Source organism: Cupressus sempervirens, chromosome 3 (assembly GCF_028749045.1).
Source record: "Cupressus sempervirens isolate cs-2001-9-10 chromosome 3, ASM2874904v1, whole genome shotgun sequence".
NCBI lineage: Eukaryota > Viridiplantae > Streptophyta > Pinopsida > Cupressales > Cupressaceae > Cupressus > Cupressus sempervirens.
In genome coordinates, this window is record NC_143120.1 from 945,238,724 (window position 1) to 945,261,498 (window position 22,775).

Genomic DNA, 22,775 nt, shown 5'->3' on the forward strand with positions numbered 1-22,775 from the left:
CGGGCATGAAACCCCTATAAATTGTAGTATGTCAGATTTTTTTTTAAAATGTGAATCGTGATGCTTGTGGGATACGTCCTCCTACAATACATCGACTAGGGGAAGACTAGATCTTGTGATCTTGTGCTTCACCACAAGAAGCTCTTGCCAATTGAGCCAAGCCTCCAACCCTAAGGTTCACACTTTCTGGCTAAAAACTTTAGAAGAAGAGTTAGAGCTTGAACAAAAACACTTTACATTAGCCAAGATTGTTCTTGTTTAGAAATTTGTTAATCCATGAAAATCACATTTTTCTTGGATACTTCTTGATGTTACAAAATAAAAAACTAATATAATATAAAAATGCATAAAGAAAGATGTAAACAACAATAAAATCAGTAGGGCTATAACAACAAAAAGACTTCATTATATTATTCATTAACATGCTACAAATATATAGGTGTAGAAGACTCAACAATCTTCCTACAAAATATAAACTTCTTTTGATGGTAAATTGAATGATTGAAATTGATTTGTGACTATTGATAAATAGCTGGAATAATCGAAACTAAATTGTGACTAGCGATAAATAGCTGAAATGATTGAGACTAAACTGTGACTATCGATAAATCATTGAAATGATTGAAATTGAATTGTGACTATTGATAACAAACTTGAATTATTGAACTAAGCTATAATCATTAACAATAAAATTAAATGATTGAAATCAAACCGTGACTATTGGCAATAGATTAGAATGTTTGGAATTGAATTGTGCCCACTGACAATAGACTAATTGAAGTTAAATTGTGATTATTGGTTGAAATTGAACCATGACTATTGGCAATAAACTAAAATAATTAAAAATAAATTGCAACTATTGACAATAAACTAGAATAACTAAAACTAAATTGCAACTATCGACAAAAGATGGAATGGTTGAAATTGAACCATGACTAATAACAACAAAAAAGAATGACTGGAATCAAACTATGACCATTGGCAACATACTAGAATGATTGAAACTAAATTGTGACTATTGACAACATAATGAAACAATTGAAATCAAAGTGCCACCATTGACAACAATTTGTAATTACTGAAACTGAACCGCTAATATTGACAACAAACTAGAATGGTTAAGACTAGACTGTGATTATTGACAACATTACTAAGTAGGGAATATTTTCATAGGAAGTCAAATTGTGATATTGCTATCAAAATTCAACAGTGTAGTTTTTTGAGTCAAACACATTTACCCACGTTATTGAGTAGTGGTTCACATGAACCCATCTCTCATTAAAAAAAATAGAACACTTAACACTCATTGCATCTAGGTGATGCTTACAACATACTCGGACAATTGAAACTAAATTGTGAAAATTGACAACAAACTAGAGAAGCAAAATAAGATTGATAGATCCTTATTAACATAATGATAACACACATAATTCAATTAAACTATTATATTCCAATGAACTACAATTTTGAATATATCAAGCACATTGAAAATTGGCCAACTCTCATGCTTGATGAATGAAAAAAGGACAATGTAGGCACCATTTTTATCATTGTCACTCAAATTAACAACAATGAACTATAATATCGAATATACTATTTATAACAAACTTGAATAATTAAAATTGAACCATGAGTATTGTCAAAAACTCAAGTGATTCAAACCGAACCATGACCAACGACAACCCCAACACAACTGTGTTCATTCCCCCGCCTTCTCTTGCATAGAAAGTTGCGAAGGTCCTAGGAGAGTATGAGGGCATGATGACAACTTGCATCTTCTGAGAACAGGGGTAACCTCCGAACATTTTCTACAAAGGAAACTAACATAGACCAAAATAAATTGCAAAAATTCAAGCATGCTATTGGCTGGAGGGGATAACATTAATCGAAGTTTAGGCTCCTACCCTTGCCAATAGTTTCCTACTGAACTAACAAAGAAGAATGAGTGAAATCGAACAATGACTATTAATAACATACTAGTGTAATTGAAATTAAATCATGACAACAAATTGTTTGAAATTAAATTGTGACTATTGACAACAAATTGGAACAATTCATATTAAATGAGAATTATGTTTAAAAAAAAAAAAAAAAAAGAAAGAAAGATTCAACTATTACATTCCAATGAAATGCATCCAAAATATTGAACATTGGCCAACCCTCATGCTGGATGAATGAGGCAAAAAAGGACAGCGTAGGCACCATATTCATCACCATCACCCGAACTTATCCAAGAAAACAACGTGCCACTAGTCACGAAATTAAGGCACATCCAACGATACAAGCCAAAGATTCCCCTCCCTTTCACATGGTCATACCAGATACGAAGTTAGCCACAAATTTGAACATTAGGGTTTACGTCCAATGCACATAATAATATAATACACAAATATTAGTGGTGATTAAAACATTAAGCTTTGCACATACCAACGGCCAAATATTTTAACAGTTTAACACGCTGTCGAAAACTGAGTCAAACTTTCTATCCGACAAGAGACGGACCGTCAACTCACGTCAATCAGCAGGAAGCGACATCTCATTCAATCCAAGCCGCTCGTGCGGGTCCCACTCTCAGCAACTACCTTACGTCGGGGCCGGTTTTCCTTCTCCGACCAACACGTAGCCACCTTCATGTGACCAGCCGCTCCAGGCCGGCAGGAGGACTCGCCCGAGTAATAGTTCAAGCGGCGCCGGCAGAGCTTCCGCCGGCACTGCAGTTTCACGGCAACCAGCCGGCGATACGGTTAACCGTACGGGAACGAGACGCAGGACACGTGTCGTAACACTAACTCGCCACGTTTACAGAGATCCTTCTCTGATCGGAGCTCGGGGGGTCGTTTTGGATCGTGCGGTGCGGGGCGTTCCACGTCGAGGGGTCGTTTTGGATCGGACGGCTGGCGTTGGAGTTTCTGGAGAGTTCGACAGCGGGGAAGAGATTGTCGGCGAAGCGTCCCGGCATTGAAGCTGTCGTGTATGTGTTTACTGCAACCGCGGCAGTAAAAACTGGAGTGACGGTTAAGCGAAATTAAGATGGGAGAAATTAAATGCTGGGGAAAGAGAGTACTTAAGGTGTTGGAGGGAGAGGGTGTTGTTTGTTTGAGGGAAAGTGAAGACGGAGAACATCTTGTTGCTGAGAACATCCTCAATACCACCACCGAGAGCTCTAGTTACCCGCTTCATCTGGCGCTGTCGGATCGTTTAGCGACGACTCGGATTCGCTGACAGAGTGCCCGCCGGTCCAAGGTTCGAATCCTTGCAGCTTGATCTGTGGATAGCCGGGCTGTTGTTTGCTTGGAAGAAGCGTTGGAGGTTGTGGAGAGAGATCCATGGCTCGGGAAAATGTAGGCATTGTGGCGACCGTTTAGTTGTTTGATTTTGGTGTACTGTTTTCAGGTGTGGTTTGTTGCAGAATGTGGTGGAGTGTATGGTGGACTTGAGGGTTTGGTTACAGTGATTTTTGTTTTCTAATGGGAGTTTCTTTATTGGCGGACTTTTTGCAGTGATCTGCTGGTGAGATGGTGTCCGGACGGTCTGCCCCTTGAGTTCAGAGGTGAGTTGCTTCTGTAGCTTTCAATGAGTCTTTAATTTGTTGTATTTATTTAACTGCTCTGCGGGCGGGAATTCTGGAAATAAATTGCCTAGGTTGTATTTATTTGTCGGCCTGATTCTTGAAATGTTCATCGGTGGAGATGCCCGAGAACCTGAAGTTTAGATTGTAGGATTTAAACTAAGATCACACTGAGTATGACTAAGAGATCAGATTGACGGGGGTTAGATTGTCATTTTTACTTCAAAATAGCCAACTATATGTATTATTTCAATTTGAATTTGAGATAGACTGGAGTGTGGCTATAGGCGATTTCAATGTAGCTTGGATCAAACTATATAGTAAGTAGGTGAAGTTTAGGTTTGTTCGGCATACTATTCTGTCTATCTATTGATTAATACCATCTTTACAGTGAAATTTATACCGAATCTTGACATGTTAGTCTTTAGTATAGTTTCCTACTTGTTTCTGTTAGCTCTTAATTGTAGATCACACCTACTTGTTGAAGTTATTGATAGAGAAACTTGGAAATGCACCTGGGCCTTCCTGGCTTTGAGTTGTGTAGCCCCTTCATAGTTTTTGTCATTCATTAGACTTATCATGTAACACTACTAGTGTCCTGCCAGATTAATTACCAATCAAAATATGGTCAAGTAAACTGTAGTTTTTTCCACCTTCAAGTAACAAAGGAAAATTCCAGCAATGAAGAAGAGGGGTCAATCTAATTTCAAACAAATTGGATCATTTCCAGTTGCTTTATCAGAGTTGTGGTCTGATGGAGGGGGTGAACTTTTTTGTTTGGTCTGCATAAGTATCCTGTGGAACTTTGAGCTGTGGATAAGGGCTCTGATTTTTAGCGAGCTTTTTGTCAAAAATGGAAGACTGCATATTGACATATTATGTGTCCTTCGTAATAATTTACTAGTTGTAGTAATATTAGAAAGGATCCTGAAAAAAATGCAATATAGATGGAAATATAATCTTGCGTGGGACCAAGCCATGACAACTGTTTTAACATTTCACACGAGCATTTTCTTGAAAAGCCACAGGGCTGCCCTCTTCCATCACCCCACCATACAGAACCATAACTGAAGTCCCCAAATAAGAATGTCTCATTCATGTTCAAGTTTTAAGATGTATGCTGATTAAAACTTCTTGTCATTGAGTCACCTCTGCTTCACTTCCAGTCTGGTATAGCTATTTGATCTAATAATTAAAATTATTCTCTGCTAGTTATAAAATTGATTCATGGTAAATGGTGTACGCCTGTTATATGTGCCTGCTTTAAAATTTAATAATAGTTTTTATGAGACTGGGGTTTGAAGAAATCCAATGCCAACACACAAAGCTACGATATAGAGCTCTGAAGCTATCCTATTTTTATTTATGGGAATGTATTTAGATCCTATACTGCATAAATGAAGGCCAAAGGCTGGCTGCAGGTGTTGGCTTTACAGTTGCTCCCAGAGAATGGTGTTGATTGCGTACAGATTTTTATAATTAATAGAATGTTGTCACTTTATAATAGGCTTGTACTACTGGCTTGGTGAGCCTTTCTTCGTATTTGTTGAAGGTAAAGGAAATGGCTGTGAGCTCCACATTATTAATTGATTAACTTGTTTTATTTGCCAACTGGGGCTGGTTGAATTTTGCTTGATTTTGGTCTTTCTAGTCTTCTAGCTGCGTTTCACCGTGATTTGTTGTTCTCTTTGCTGCAACTGCAATGCATATCTGGAATAAGTGAATCTTTTACAGTGTTGTATTTCCAGGTTCACAGGCAATTCCAGGTTAAACTGAAATCATAAATTTGGCATTCTTTACTCTCGGAAATTGAGACTAGCAGCATGGCATTTTTGTTCTGAGAGTGGGTGTTTACTTGAAGGGAGGTTTTCTCGAATGCTCCCTTGAACGCTCTTTGAAATTTTCTTTGACAGTGGATCTGAAGCCAATTATATGAATGGTTTTTTCTCACTGGCGCCTGACATGTATCAGATCTTTCTTGGAGAATTTCTTTCATGAATATTGTGAATAGCCTAAAAAACCCTAAATTGATGTTTACAGTTTCATGATCCTTCTGGTGGTAAAGGTCCCCTGCCCCACAGCCAGCAGGTTGGAGACCATATCTTTTTGGAGTTGAGTGCTGACATTGAGTTTAAGTTTTATAAACACTACACTTTCTCTTGTATACTGGATAGTCCGATAGAAACAGAAATGGCTGTTGCTATTGTAGAAAGAGGTGTAAATAGACAATACAATGGTTTCAATAAGTTGGATAGCAGGCAAACAGTGAGGCGGCGTGTGTTTGTGCAGACAGACACAGGCAGTGTTTTGGGCATTGAATTAGACAGAGCTGACAATGCACATACTGTGAAAAAGAAGATGCAGATAGCCTTGAATGTACCCACTGATGAAAGCTCTCTTACATTTGGAGATACAGTGCTGAAAAATGATTTGAGTGCAGTATGCAACGGTGCTCCCCTTCGTTTAACAAGAGGATCTTTCCATCGTAGTTCGTCTACACCATGCCTTTCTCCAACTGTTGATGGACAGCTTCAAAGAGATAGAAGTGGGCCTGTTGAGATTGTTGGAGGTTCAAGCAGCTCTGGGGAAATCAAGAAGTTGGTTAAGGATGTAGTTAAGGCTGTTGAGCGTGGTGTAGAGCCAATTCCTGTTTGTGGTGGCCTTGGTGGTGCCTATTTTTTCCGGAATAGGAGAGGCGAGTATGTTGCTATTGTAAAGCCAACAGATGAGGAACCGTTTGCTCCAAACAATCCCAAGGGTTTTGTGGGCAAAGTTCTGGGGCAACCAGGGTTGAAGCGATCAGTGAGAGTGGGCGAGACAGGAATCAGGGAAGTGGCAGCTTATCTTTTAGACCATGATCATTTTGCAAAGGTGCCCCTTACTGCACTCGTTAAAATCACACACTCAATTTTTAATGTTAACAAAGCCATGACTAAAAGCAAATTTCAAAATGAAAGACAGAATGTAAGCAAGATAGCTTCCTTTCAGCAGTTCGTCCCGCATGATTTTGATGCCAGTGATCACGGAACTTCTAGTTTTCCAGTGGCTTCTGTACATAGGATTGGCATATTAGATATTAGGATACTTAACACTGATAGACACGCAGGCAACCTTCTTGTGAAGAATATGGAAAGAGTAGGAAGATACCCTCAAGTTAGATGTGAACCTGTGGAGCTCATACCTATAGATCATGGTCTGTGCCTTCCAGAAAATCTGGAAGATCCTTATTTTGAGTGGCTTCATTGGCCTCAGGCATCAATACCTTTCTCAGAGGATGAACTGGAATATATATACAAACTTGATCCCATCAAGGATGCAGAGATGTTGAGAGTGAAATTACCTATGGTTCGAGAGGCTTGTTTAAGGATTCTAGTTCTGTGCACTATTTTCTTGAAAAAAGCTGCTGAATCTGGACTTTGTCTTGCAGAAATTGGAGCTATGATGAGCCGTGAATTTCAGGGGATGGAAGAGGCACCAAGTGAACTGGAAGTTGTTTGTATGCAGGCAAAGTTGGAGGTTGATCGTGAAATGTCAGCCATTAGGTCTGAGGGAGAGGCGGGGGAGGATATTATTTCGGAAATTTCATTGGAAGAAGATTATATGGCTGAACAGATTCAGTTTGACATGGACAATGAGGATGATGAGGAAAATTACATAAACTCCGCTCATAATGTTTGGATGAAGAAAGCATGTTACAATCATGACAATCAATGTGACTCTGTGGAAGTAAATGGCTTTAATAAAGTTGAAACCATTAGAGTTCCCTATTTGTTTTACCGATCCTTGTCATCCCCTTCCCAAAAAACTGATTTGCACATTAATCCTGTTTCAAATGGTACACCCAGAAGTTCATGTGGAGGGAAGTTTCCCTTTGAATCGAATTGTTCTTCACCTAGACATGTCTCTGAGGAAGTAAATGAAGTTAACAAATTTGAAATTGGTAGAGTTCCCAATTTGTTTCCTCAATTCATGTCATCCCCTTCGCAAAAAACTGATTTGTTCATTAATTCTAATTCAAATGGCACTCCCAGAAGTTCACGTGGAGGTAAGTTTCCCTTTGGAGCAAATTGCCCTTCACCTAGAACTCCAAAGGGAGGATGCTGGAGTACACTTTCAAAGCTGGAAGAAATTTCATCTTTAGAGGAAAACGAAATGCAAGAACCAGTTCTGGAAATGCAAAATCCAGGTCTATTGAGGGATTCAGGGAAGCCTTCACTCAATCATCAAGGAAGCCCTTTTTCTTCAGGGTTGTCTGTGTCACTGAGGTGTACTAGTTTCTCAGACAGGAACCAGAGTGGTTCTCATCATGTAGGATTTCAGAGAGGGCGCAGTAGCAAGCAAGGAATATCAGCTGCTGGAGCCATGCAAAGTGGACATGAGACTGGTGCAGTGACTGGAAATGGTATTAAGTTCTCAGATATGACTGAGGAAGAGTGGATTTTGTTTGTTGAATATTTTAAGGATCTTTTGCCAGATGCTTTTGCTTCAAGGAAAAGCATGAGCTCAAGCAACAGACAGAGGCTTGGCACGTCGTGCCAGTTTTGAGTATTAGCATTCGAGTCACAAGGCTTTAATTTTCTTTTCTCATGGAGAGTTATGAGAACGTTATGATGGTCACTGGGTACTTCCTGTAGCATATTGTACATTATGTGTATAGATCTTGGATCAGAATTTGACCAATCTCTCTTTGCCTTCTGCATATACTTGCACACGTACCGACCACTGAGTCATTTAATGTCTGGCTCTCTCTTGTGACTTTGTAAATATTTCACAGGACTTCAGGATTGTGCCTTCTATGACTGGTGGGTGATTGAAGTGTACATTGTAAGATAGGGGTTGTGAACAGTCCATTTTTAAAGCTTGACTGAAACCGCCATTTGCTTTAATCAGACATGCAATTGGGCGCTGATCCAAAAAAAATATCTTCATGAGGCAAGTGAGATCTTGTTGACTTCCTCTGGGATCTTGTTTGAAGTGCTTTCGACTTCCAGCAAAGAAAAACACTAATTTTCAATTTGTTTGAGATCTTAAGGTTTCAGGTTTGATGACTTGGTACTTGGAGACCGAATATTATAGGCTTTGCTTTCATGAAATCCTTATCTGGTGTATCTGAAGAGCAATTGATGCCTTTGTTCTTCAAGTAGCTCTAGCTTTAAGGGAATAGCTAATAATAGAGATGCAAAGAGCAGATGACAAGCTGCATTTTTAAGTTCATGTTCTTCTATTTGTATAAAAAAGTTTACCTAATGCAGTTCAGCTAAATATCTACAAGGGCAAATCCATACTGTGCTAGATAGATGAGTTGGGGAACCTGAAGCAATATTTTGCTCTGTAGCTTGCACCTTGAAAGGCTGAAAATTTGTCAATGGTATGGTGGAAACTAGGATACTGCGCTGGAGTAGCAGATTTGACTCTATGACTCCTTGCAGAATCAATGACGCTGTTTCTGATGTGGGAAGATGGATACCAGATACATAGTTGCGGTTGTAAGAAGGCTGGTCAATTTTTCAATTTTGTTTGCAGTCCTAGATAGTGAGTTCTTAAGCATAAAGCTTTTAGATGTTGCTGAGTACATGTTTGTACATTGCAGAATCAATGAAGCTGTTTCTCAGGGAAGTGCATTTCAGACGCAAAGTTGCTGTTGTAAGAAGGCTAGTCAATTTTACAATTTTGTTTGCAATCCTAGATAACAAGTTCTGAAGTATAAAGCTTTTAGATGTTGCTGAATACATGTTTGCACACGGGATCATTTTGGTGTGCTGCTCGTTGAAGGTATTATTGTGAATTTGGTAGTAAATTTGATTTAGTTAGTTGTGTCTTTGCATCTTTGAGAACAAATTATGTTATGCAGAATATGTACCTTTTGTTTTAGTAAATATAATTTTCTTACTTGATCAAAAAAGAAAGCACAGATTTTCTGTGCAAATTATCTAACAGAGATATGGTAGGATATACAGTGATTTGATGACATGGCTCGGCTGTTGGGGGCTTTACACATGTAATGTAGCGCTTCATACTTGTGTTCTATAAAATTTAATAGAGAAGGTAAATTCGAGTAATTGGTGAGAACTAAGTCATACAAGTTTAATAGAGACATTATAAATTAAGTTTCACAAATTTGTTTGCAATCCTAGATAACAAGTTCTAAAGTATAAAGCTTTCAGATGTTGCTGAATACATGTTTGCATACGGGATCATTTTGTTGTGCTGCTCGATGAAGGTATTATTGTGAATTTGGTAGTAAATTTGATTTAGTTAGTTGTGTCTTTGCATCTTTGAGAACAAATTATGTTCTGCAGAATATGTACTTTTTGTTTTAGGAAATATAATTTTCTTACTTCATAAAAATAGAAAGCACAGATTTTCTCTCAAATTATTTAACAGAGATATGCTAGGATATACAGTGATTTGATGACATGGCTCGGCTGTTGGGGGCTCTTTACACATGTAATGTAGAGCTTCATACTTGAGTTGTGTAAAATTTAATAGAGAAGGTAAATTCGAGTAATTGGTGAGAACTAACTCATACAAATTTAATAAAGACATCATAAATTAATTTCTCTGGTCAGAATTAGGAATTGTAAATTTAATAAAGATTAAATAAATAATATTCACTACTTCTTGGGATGAAGCAAACAATTGTACAATATCAAAAAAAAATCATATGCTTCAAATTAAAACTGTCACAAATTTGATCATTCATTATGTAAACCCTATTCACAACAGCAATGCTTATAATGTTTAATCAACTACAAATGTAAGTGTTGATGTATTATAGCTTCAGTCCGATAAAGTTATATGTAGATATATATTATTGAGGCCAATATACTATCTTTAAGAAATGTCAAATGCATTTGAATGGATATCTATGAGAATATACAGTAGAGACATTCACGAATGAACGTCTTCACGTGGACACGTTCATTCGTGTGCATGTCTCCACAACCACTCATTCACCTGTGTGCGCGCGCGTATTGAGCGTACTTTCAAGACATGGTGAGCACATAATTTCCAATCTTGTAAGTGCTTTCTAAGCGGAGGCTAAAACAAATATATTGCAAGTCCTGTCCGTAGATTGGAGAATAATTAATATAAACAAAATTTAAAGTATTATTGTTCAAACAATTATCATCAGCACCACATTACACTATGATTTGCCATGCATAAATTTGATCTAAATTCCTTAACATGTTAACAGAGCGGCTTTTTGGAATTTGACCGAATAGAGAATTATTTAACAGGTTCAGATCAGATAGGGGTATGAGATGATGAGATAAATAATTGATTTGATGATGCCATGATAAGGATTGTCAAAATAGATAATAGAATTATTGCAGTGGACACAACCATACTTGCTTTATTTGTTCGGTCTCTTATGTCAAAGGATCATCAATGAAAATATGTTGCCGAAGATCAATGTGTATGCAACTGTATATCACCGTACTCTGAAGAGTATCATCGTAGGTAATATCGCAGAGTATGTCGTCGATAATATGCTCCAAATTAGTGTCGTGAGCGACCAAGAACGGAACTATTGTGTAGTGTCATAATAATAAGAAAAGAAGACAACAAATAAAGAAGGGCGAGTCATCAAACATTGCAGAGGAGACTTGGAGACTATTTGGGAGGAACAAATAACTACTCTGCCCAAATTGAGGCACATATGATCGACATCCACGAGAAGTCCAGAGTGGAGAAGAGAACGCTAAGGATTGTGCAAGCAATCTTATGAAGTAACAGTAAGATGAACATGAAGCATCAAGTGTTCGCATAGAAAAAGAAATAACATGTTAGTCCAAGCGTAGGCGCAGACCACCTAGAAATGGAAAAGACTAACTCATGGGAAGTCGACCTCCTTAATAGCTCGATTACATGATAGGCAAAGATAGATAAACTGTGAGAGATCGTTAATCTTCAAATATTGTATAAGACAGATACACCATTTTTTTATATTCAAAATTTCGACAGTTGCCAGACCAAGATTAAAGTCAGCAGAATAGAGGGATTGGCATACACGGATGAAACCCAGTTGGCAGTCAACATTCGATCAGAATGTATTTTTTGATCTAATTAGCCATGGAAAGAGGAATACATTGAGGAGACTTGCACAAGCCGTCAACGCACACTCAACACCATATGTCGCATCGACTCAGAATTTTTAAGCCTAGTTGGACAAAAGAATACCGAATGATGATCATAGAACAAATAGAAAAGAATTATATGGAGTAATAACCAGCAAATAGTCAACATAATTCATAGCCAACGATAAAAAGATACAAGAGAATGGTTAGACCCCGAACAATTATGGATCAAACAAAGGAATGATTCTCAGTCACCCAACAATAGAAAGTGTTCTTTTGCAGTCGGGAGCTCTAAAGGTTTACTGTGAAATCTTAGTATATGATGAGGGATATTACAGTGGTATAATAAGGATTTCTATGAAATTCCGTTGTTAAGCCGATAGGCTTATTCCCCAAAGACTTCCCACCGGATTGTTCTGACTTCCCGGCATTGTCGGACGCTGTAAAATCCTGAAATCAGCAAAATTCACGATTTCAAGTTTCTGACTCGTCAGTCAAACGAAAGAGACGGATCGGAGTGACTCGGCAGCAACAGGAATTGAGTTATTATCGGCTGAATCAGAACTCGTTCCCCAGTACCACCCGCATTTCAAGATTGAGATATCGATCCCACTGTAGATGCACAGCTTTTTTAATCTTACTTTTGAATGTTAAAAATACAACTCAAGCCTAAAAGTCCAGATTGAAATATTCGATAGTGGAAGCGACTATGCTGATTTTTCCTACTTGGAGGTTGCTTCGGCCAACGGTTGGGGGCAGATGTTACATGTTTTCTTTCCTTTTGGGCGGATATTCTCGGTACATGCTCCTTTGATTGTTTCGTCTTCCCCAACATGCTTTCCGTTGTATGTTTGATTGTTTTGGGGGTGCACACGAAAGTAAGAAACTATAATAGTTTACTGTAGAAGCATCAAATATTATATTTATTATTTTTAAAATAAATTTATATTAGATGCATTAATATATATATTATTTTGATGTTAAACTTGTAATTATCTCATAAAGAATTGAAAATAATTGATTAATCATTATTGATAGTTGCATCTATTACAAGAAGATTGATATATTACTATTATTTTGTATTTGAGTAATATGCTAAAGAGAGGGGATAAAATAACACTTCTCACTCTACTAACCAACCTAATCGAGAACGTATTCACTTATTCTTGAAATTGTTCAATTAATAAACAAGATCAAATGTAGATTAACATTGAGTGGGTTTTTATTATAATAGATATTAGCATATTCTCTCTTATAAAGAAAGTACATATTGAAATTGTTCAATTAATAAATAAGAGGGAATAAAATAACACTTCTCACTCTACTAACCAACCTAAATGAGAACGTATTCACTTATTCTTGAAATTGTTCAATTAATAAACAAGATCAAATGTAGATTAACATTGAGTGGGTTTTTATTATAATAGATATTAACATATTCTCTCTTATCAAGAAAGTACATATTGAAATTGTTCAATTAATAAATAAGAGGGGATAAAATAACACTTCTCACTCTACTAACCAACCCAAACGAGAACGTATTCACTTATTCTTGAAATTGTTCAATTAATAAACAAGATCAAATGTAGATTAACATTGAGTGGGTTTTTATTATAATACATATTAACATATTCTCTCTTATCAAGAAAGTACATATTGAAATTGTTCAATTAATAAATTAGATGGAACATTGATTAATATTGAGTAGGCCTTAATTATAATGCATATTGATTTAATTTGAATAGAATATTGATTTTTCTAAGCCAAACAATTCAAGACAATAAATTTGTTTGCTTACTTTATTTTTCATGAATTAGTTAAAATTGTTGGAGGGGTAAATACAAAGAGATATTAAGATACAAAGGTAGATATGGAGTTGAAAGGATAAAAAGATAGAGATATATAGAGATGAGATATGGAGAAAAGTGATAATTAAATCTGCAAATATGGAGGAATATGGAGCGGAAGAGATTGAGATGATGAAAGATTCAATTTTACAACTACTTTTTTGAAAGGACATGTCCATTCATACAAGGAATGTGTGTGTGTGTGTGTGAGAGAGAGAGAGAGAGAGAGAGAGAGAGAGAGAGAGAGATTCAACGTTGTTGACAACACAAAATTTGATAGATCTACACAATAAAAAGATGTTAAAATAATTGAATCACATGTTTGTAAACAATATAGAAATAAATTATGCAAGCAAAGACAACAATCAAATGCATCAAGAGTAACTAGAAAGAATGTACTTTGCAAAGAATATTGCACTATGCTTACAGTAAACATTTGAACAAATTATATGCTATATCTAGAGTAAAATTAGTATGCAAGTTTTGCATTTGACCCACTTTCACCTTTGATAGATACTCTAGAATGCAAAGTAATCCATTTATAGTTATATAAAAAAATGAGAAGGGTCGCCTAAATTTTATTGCACTTCAAACAAAATGTCTTTATTTTGAGTAAAAATAGAAATATTCTATCAAATATGTTATAGTAATTGTAAAACTTAATTATAACTAGAAACATGATATCAATTATTTAAGAACGTCATTAAAATTATACAAGACTATTAGCTTAATCCTTGCACCTTTCAAATGTACAAGTGCTAGTTTTATATATAAAAGAACTTGGTCAGGATGTTATGACCCTCAAAGGCCTTGTTACATCTAATGATAAACTTCTTGTCACAATTAGTGAAAGATTAAGGGGGCACGTGGGTTAAACAATATTGACTACTTGATGAGGGCAACAATTTCACTATGTTTACAACATGGAAGCAGATAGTGATTTCTAGACAAGGTCATTGTGATATTTGTTGTGCAATATGTTTTGAGCTGACAACCTTTGATTGCAGAAGCTTGAAAAGTTTTGATTGTTTAAACAAGATAATATTTTTTATTTTGTGAGATTGTTATGTGTAAGCTTGCTGTTGCTCCATCTCCAAAACACATTACTTTGAGTGTTAAATTTGCAGCTTCAGTCAAATTGAAGCACATAATAAATTAGTGTAAGATTAAGAAGGCACATGGGTTAAACAATAGTGACTACTTGATGAGTGCAACAATTTTAGTATGTTTACAACATGGAAGCAGATAGTGATTTCTAGACAAGGTCATTGTAATATTTGTTATGCAATATGTTTTGAGGTGACAGCCTTTGGTTGCAGAAGCTTGAAAAGTTTTGATTGTTTAAACAAGATAATATTTTTATTTTGTGAGATTGTTGTGTAAGCTGGCTGTTGCTCCATCTCCAAAACACATTACTTTGAGTGTTAAATTTGTAGTCAAATTGAAGTATATATCAAGTGCACACACACACACACACACACACACACACACACACACACACACACACACACACACACACACACACACACACACGTACATGTACATATACATATTTACATGTACATGTCTCTACACAGACATGGCCCTTGATTCCCTATTTATATCAAATGTTGCCCAAGAGAAATATCATTAATCACATGCTATCAGAGCTAAACTGATAGAGCATTTATACTATGTTATCATCAAAACTTTAGATTAAAATCATGGTGAACCATGTAAGACTGGAAGACAAACTTGAAGATGCTTCTGATTTTGTTTCTTGGAAAATTTGAATTATGATTATTTTATGAGAACTTGAATCAAAAGGGTATGTGGAAGAAGATAAGAAAATGCCTGAAAACAATTTGAAAAAGACATAATAATAAAGCTATGAAGATCATCATAATTTTGTTAAAGATAACATACTGCCATCCATATCAAATCTCAAAATTGCCTATGACTATTAAAAACACATTCAAATCAATAATACTAGCAAATCGCTCACCTTGAAATAACAACTATTATATATCAAAATAAACAATGGAGAGACTATTACATCTTATTTTCTAAGAATTGTAGAATTAAAAGACCAACTTGCAACCATTAAAAATCTAGTAGATAACAAAGAACTATCTTTAATAGCCCTTTAAGGGTTACTCATGTCTTGAGAAACTTTTATCTATGGAATGAGCTCTAGACCTAAACTATCAAAATTTGACCAACTTAAGAATGACAACTGCACATAAGAAGAGTCAAGACTGATTCCAAGAGGGAGAATTTCAAGCCCTTTAAAAAAATACAATAATAAAGGGAAGAAGGGTCAATTCAAAAGGAAAAGAGGAAAAGGAACTCAAACATATAAGAAAAGAGATTGATCCAAAGTACAGTGCTACAAATATGAAAAATTTGGTCATACTCACAAAGTCTGTCTGGAAGGGAAGAAAATTCAAGATGCCTTAGCATAAGTAAATGATGAAAATCTAGAATTCTATTTAGCCCTATGAAGTGAACTAAATATCAACACAAATACATGGATAATAGACAGTGGAGCATCTCGCCATATAACTAAATTCAAAAACAAATTCAAAACTTTTGAAGATTACTCCACAGAAGAAGTAATAATAGGAGATAACTCTACATATCCAGTAAAGGGAATGGGAACATGTTGAATACAACTAAAAACTAGAGTCACTCTTCAACTAAAGGATTTATTATTTGTAGTTGGCATCAAATTAAATTTGGTTTCAATCTCAAGCCTTGCAGATCAAGGGTATCATATCACATTTCAAGAAGATAAAGTTTTATCCTAGCCCAAGAGCTCCAATATTAAGTTCATAATCACCATTGATTTCAAAGATGGAAGCTTTTATAAACTTTCTAACCATCAAAACCTACCTCTACACCTTGAAGTTTCAAACTCAAATAAAATCTGGCACAAAAGAATTGGCCATCTTCATTTTTGTGCTCTGTCATCTATAGAAAAGATTGTAACATGTTTATCTAGTCCAAAATCTGATCGTATGAGAACATGCAAGGGATGTGCCTTAGGAAAAACTATCAAAGGATCTTTTCCAAAAAGTGACCATAAATCTAAAATCGTACTTGAACTTATTCACACTGACTTGTGTAGTCCTATGACAGTCTCTCTTCTAAATGAGTGCTTGTACTATGTAATTTTTATAGATGATTTCTCTAAGAAATCCTGGATTTACTTCCTAAGACTTAAGAAATTAAATGACGTGTTATCCAAATTTAAAGAGTTTAAAGCTTTAGTCAAAAATCAAACAGGGAAGAAAATCAAAACCCTAAGATATTCTTTGGATGTCCTATGTATATTCATGTTCCAAAAGAGAAAAGTACTAAGCTAGAACCCTTTGGAAAGAAAGGCTTATTTATAGGGTATAGTGAATCATTCAAAGGTTATAGGGTTTTCATTTTAGGATAGAGAACTATTGAGTTCAACAAAGGTGTAAAGTTTGAAGAAGACACTGCTTATAATCTTTCTAGAAACATTGAAGAATCAAACAAAGAATCAACTATAGAATTAAATGAGAACCTCATAGTTGAAAATGAGAGGGAGAATAATTCAGAAGACCTTGTACTCCCTTCTTCAAACATAGAAAACACTGAAAAACCTAATAGCAAGAAAATGCCACTATGGGCAAGAAAGATGATTGAAGAAAACAATGTAGAACCAGATGAAATATTTAGAGAAAACAAGAAAACCATAAGTCAGTTATGCTATGTTGCTCTAATCTCTAAACTCATCAAATTTGAACCTTCAAGTACTGAAGAGGCATTATCATGTGAACCTTGTAAAGATGCAATGATTGAAGAATATCAATCTATATTAAAAAATGATATTTGGGATATCATACCTAGACCTAAGGACAAGTTAGTTGTCTCCTCTAAAAGGTTATTCCACATCAAACATGCACTAGATGGTAGCATTGAAAACTAAGAAGCTAGATTTGTTGCTTTAGAATTTTTCTATAATGTTGGAATTGATTATGAAAAGACATTTTCTCTTGTTGCTCGATACACCTATGTTAGAACCATTATATCCATGCAACATCTAGAGGATGGAAGATACATCAGATGGAGGTCAAGACTGCCTTTCTAAATGGAGTTATTGAAGAAGTATATAGAACAACAAGAAGGATTTTTCACTCACAACAAAATTCATATGTGTGCAAATTAAAGAAGACACTCTATGGCCATAAACAAGCCCCAAGGGCATGGTACAAAGGGATAGATAGTTACCTCTCTAAATTAGGATACTCCAAAAATGAAGGTGATCCAAATATCTATTTCAAAGTATTAGATGCTGATATGATTATTCTTGCATTATATGTTGATGACTTGCTAATAACATGTGAAGACCATCTTATAGTAAAATGCAAATGGGATTTGATAGCTGAATTCAAAATGAAAGATCTTGGACTTCTACACTACTTCTTGGGTCCAAAAGTATGACAAAAAAAAAACTACATTTTCTTAAACCAAGGAAAATATATGGTTGAGATCTTGGTCAAATTTGGAATGATGGACTGTAAGCCTTTGACTACACTAATGGAAACAAATCTTCACAAGCTTAAAAATGATGAAGTCAAATCTAAACCTACCAAGCCTACTTACTATAGACAGATAATTAGATCACTAATGTACCTGGTGAATACTCATCCTGATATTTGTTACGCAACCAATACTTTAAGTCAATTCATGTGCAAACCTAAGAAGATCCACCTCATGGAAACAAAGCACATCCTAGGATACTTGCGTGGTACAATTGGACTTGGTCTTAAATATGATCAAATTGAGATTCAACTTCATGGGTACTTAGATTCTGATTGGGCTGACAACTCCATTGACCACAAAATTACTATTGGATGTTGTTTTAGTCTTGGTTCAACAATGATTTCTTGGTTTCATAGAAAGAAGTCATCAGTTGTGCTAAGTCCATTGAAGGAGAATATATAGCTACCTTTATGGGAGCCAACAAAGCAGTATGGTTAAGTAAGTTGTTAGTTGGATGATTTGGGAAGCCTTTACAACTGACAATTATGCACTATGACTATTAGAGCTGCATTAAGTTGTCAGTAAATCTAGTTTTCCACAACCAATCAAATCATATTAAATTTCCTTACCGTTATGTAAAAGATATGGTGGACAAAGATGTTCTCGAGCTAGAATACATCAACACTAATGAACAAACTGCCGATAGCCTAAATTGGAGTATTTCAAAGATGAACTTGGGATGGTTCAAATATGATTGTAACTATTGAGAATGGATCTTGATTTTATAGTTGTAATATATGTGTACCTTCATATAAATTCTAATGAAAAGTTACCATATCACATGTGTGTAATATGCCATGAAAGGTGACAATCTTTCATTGATGTATTTATTCAAAAGGTAGCTATTGAAGTCTGACGACATTATCAATAGCTTGAATTGTTGTCATGACATACTTCATTAATTTGTTGTCCTGGAGTGCCAGAAGTCATGATAACAAACATGCCATGATCAAACTTCATTAAGTTGTTGTCTCAAAGTGTTGAAGATCATGATACTTGTTGTGCCCAAAGTGTTAGCGATCATGATGTTGTCCCAGAGTGTTGGAAATCAAATGACCTATTCTCTTGATAGGCATCAATGAGGTTGATGCCAATACACATATCTAGAGAACATTAATGATTCAATTCTCCATTGCAAAGAGAGTGAAATTTGTAGCTTCGGTCGAATTGGAGCACATAATAAATCAAATGTACATACACACATAGACATATTTAGTCAAATTGAAGCACATAATAAATCAAGTGTATATCTAAAATGTATTTATACATTTACACACACACAAACACACACACACACACACACACACACACACACACACAATTAGTGATTGAAATATTAACAATAAATTATTCATGATTATCCTTACCATCAAGCATCTCCTTATTATAGCTAATACCATCGGGTGCTTTTTATGTTGACAAGGATTCTTGTCATAGACGTTATTTAAGTAATCACAAGTTATATTACTTGTGTCCATATAGGGACATGACCCTACATGGCCACAACCACATAGAGTCATGTCTCTATGTAGAAATGGTTCTTGATTCCCTACTTATATCAATCGTTGCCCAAGAGAAATATCATCAATCACAAGGTAATACTAAGTATCTTCTTCAGTGGTGGTATAAGTTTAGTTTGCATAATAATTAAAACAACTGCATACTATGCAATATATATATATAGCTTCAGTTGAATTGAAGCGCATAATAAATCAAGTGGATATTTGAAATGTATTTATACATTAACACACACACAAGTAGTGATTGAAATATCAACAATAAATTATTCATGATTTTCCTTACCATTAGGCATGCCCTTATTACATGCTAATACCATCAAGCACTTGTTATATTGATAGGGATTCTTTTTATAAACTTTGTTTAAGTAATCACAAGTTATATTACTTGTGCCCATGTAGGGACATAACCCTACGTGGCCACAACCATGTAGAGTCGTGTCTCTATGTAAACATGGCTCTTGATTCCCTACTTATATCAATTGCCACCCAAGAGAAATATCATCAATCATAAGATAATGCTAAATATCTTCTTCAATGGTGGTATAAGTTCAGTTTGCATCAAAATTAAAACACACACACACACACACACACACACACACACACACACACACACACACACACACATAAACAAAAACATCAAAGTCTGTACTTAAATTCCAAATTCCTCCTCTTCAAGAATTCTATGAAAACATTATTATAGTAATGAGTCACTACTCTATCAAAGATCCTATTACATTTACATTGAGCACTTAACAATTATTGCTTGGTGAAGTGCTACAGTTTATTATCTCCAAGTTAAATTGCAAACTATCATAGCTATTGTAGACACCTAAAATTGTCCAAATCCCCTTTTTCTAGCCAATTAAATAAATAAATATTATTTATTTAATTCCCCTACCTTTAATTAAATAAATTTACATTTATTTAATTATATTCGACCTTCCTTGATTTAAATAAACTAAGGTTTATTTAAATCCTAGCCTTTCCACTTGCATTCTAACCCATTCACTTTAATTAAACCCTAGTCACATGTGACATGTGACTCTTACACACTTGTCCCCCTTCACATGTGAACCAAATGTGTCTCACACTTGTGTGAGGAAACATGATCTTCCACATGTCATTGACCCATCACTTTCAAAGGTGTCTTACACGTGTGAGAAACTTTGAGCCTCCAACCCTCTTACACCTATCATTGACCTATCACATTAAAGGTTGCTCACACATGTGTGAGCATCTTTCCCCCTTTGAATGGTCAAAAACCCTAATCCACATGGAGTCTACTTGGCCTCCACCTCATGGACACCTCATTGATCTAGAGAGATCCTAGCCCTCCATCTTGCATTCAATCTTAGCCGTCCATTGCATCTCTTTTCCTATAAAAGGAAAGCCCTCTCCTCATTTTCATGAAGCTACCATCTACCTCATTGTTATGCTGCTCGATTGTGAGAAACCACATCCCATAATGTGAAATCTTCACTTGGTGATTTCATGAGGTTTGCATTAGTAGTTTGAGTTATTGTGATTTCATGTTATCTTTATTTTACTTGTTCTCTTGCATTATTTTGAGGTTTGCATAATCAAGTAGGAATATGCATTAGTTGTTCAGTGTTAATTCTATTATTACATTTTTATGCAATACATTTTGGCACACTCGGTGGGACCCACTTCATGGGTTCGAACTAATGATCTAATGTTTTTGAGTGTTTTGTGAGCTTGGAGGTTAAGGAAGCATTTGGAGATCAAGTTTCATGAGGAGCCTCTAATCGAGCCATAAAGCCCATCATCACGTTTGAAGTGCATAAGGGAAGTTTTTTGACATTAAACACTATATATTTTACTTATTGCTCTATTTTTAAGTTGTGGAGGTACATACATGTTGAATATACTCCTCGTTATTAGGAAAAAAAAACTCCTTTTTTGGTATATAAATAGGTCAAAAAAAATGGGGGGACGGTAGTCTAAATAAAAATAAAAAATAAAATATTAAAAAAACGTTATTTCTTATCATTTGTTGTTAAAAGTCCAAATCTTAAAATTAAAAAAAATAAATTCAAAAAAATAAATTCAAAAAAATTCAAAAAGATTTTAACTTTGTTTCCTTTTTTGGTGACTACAGGCCACCGCCACGGCGTCTGCAAGTGGCGCAACCACCGCCGCGGCCCCCCACCCGCAGCCGTCGGTGACTTCTCTCTTGGTGCCACTGCCCATGGCCTCTCTGCTGCTGCGCTCCTCCTCTCTCCTCGCGCTACTTTCCTTCCCTACACTTCTCGCCGACCGAACCCTCATCCCCGGTGGTGCAACCTCCTCGCAGCCTCCTCAAAATCGTCGCTTTCGTGGCTACAACCATATCTTAGCCCGTGGAAACCCGCCACTGCTGTGTCCGCCGTAATCACCACCGCCGACGTCGCTTCCGTAGCCCTGCGAGCACCATTGCCATTGCCGCCGACGCCTCGGCTCTGAGTTTCTGCCGCCATCCGCCCGCTTCACTACCTCCACTGTTAATCCAATCCCCACCACCATTGCTTCCACCTCCCTCGGCCCTCCCTGCGACCTTTCATTCCTTTCCTATCACCTAACACCTTCGCTCAACCAAGCTGCAACCCGAAACCCTCCTCGCGTGGCTCCTTTGCCGCCTCGCTTCAAACCCCTTCCCTTGGATTTTCCCTCCTCTCCAGTAGCCGCCCTGCACTTTCGAGCTTCCCTCGCCAATTTCAAAGAAACACATAAAAAAAAAACAAAAACTTTATTTTATTTCTTTTTGGATATTTAGAATAAAGTTACAAGTTTTTGTTTTTTTATCTCACCTTTAGTTTTTCAAAATAATTTTTTTTCTTTTTCTTTTTTGATAAATCATCTCATGATTGTTTTTTAAAGCAAAAATGTCAAAAAAAAAACAAAAAAAAATTTGCCTGACGTGCTCCTAACCGTCAAATTTTTGCTTGCAGGTCGCTAATGTCAGCACTGCATCAACATTCCATGCCCTTCTAGGCCATAAGGAGTAACCTTCCATTTTTTGCTCATAACTTGAGCATACAGACTCCATTTTGCAAAATAAAATATCACCGAAAAGCTGATTCTGAGCCCGTCATCATAGTGCTAGTTTTATGAAATTTTGATGATGTTTAGATCTCTGTTTTCTCTATCAAAGACCAAATTTTGTGCTAACTTTTTCATTGCAGGGTTGTTTCATGTTTTTCCT

The 22,775-nt window shown here is 36.0% G+C and overlaps 1 pseudogene across 4 annotated transcripts; it reads left to right on the forward strand.

Moving 5' to 3' along the window:
• The first annotated feature begins 3,094 nt into the window (after positions 1-3,094).
• On the forward strand, positions 3,095-9,627 carry LOC149569862 (phosphatidylinositol 4-kinase gamma 6 pseudogene; annotated as a pseudogene). 4 transcript variants are annotated; one of them, XR_016362822.1, is made up of 5 exons: positions 3,095-3,341; positions 3,501-3,550; positions 5,317-9,054; positions 9,159-9,340; positions 9,526-9,627. The product of XR_016362822.1 is annotated as a phosphatidylinositol 4-kinase gamma 6 pseudogene, transcript variant X2 (transcript). The 4 variants fall into 4 exon arrangements; XR_016362823.1 differs by having other exon boundaries at positions 5,303-9,054; positions 9,159-9,627; XR_016362821.1 differs by having other exon boundaries at positions 9,159-9,627.
• The last annotated feature ends 13,148 nt before the right edge of the window (positions 9,628-22,775 follow it).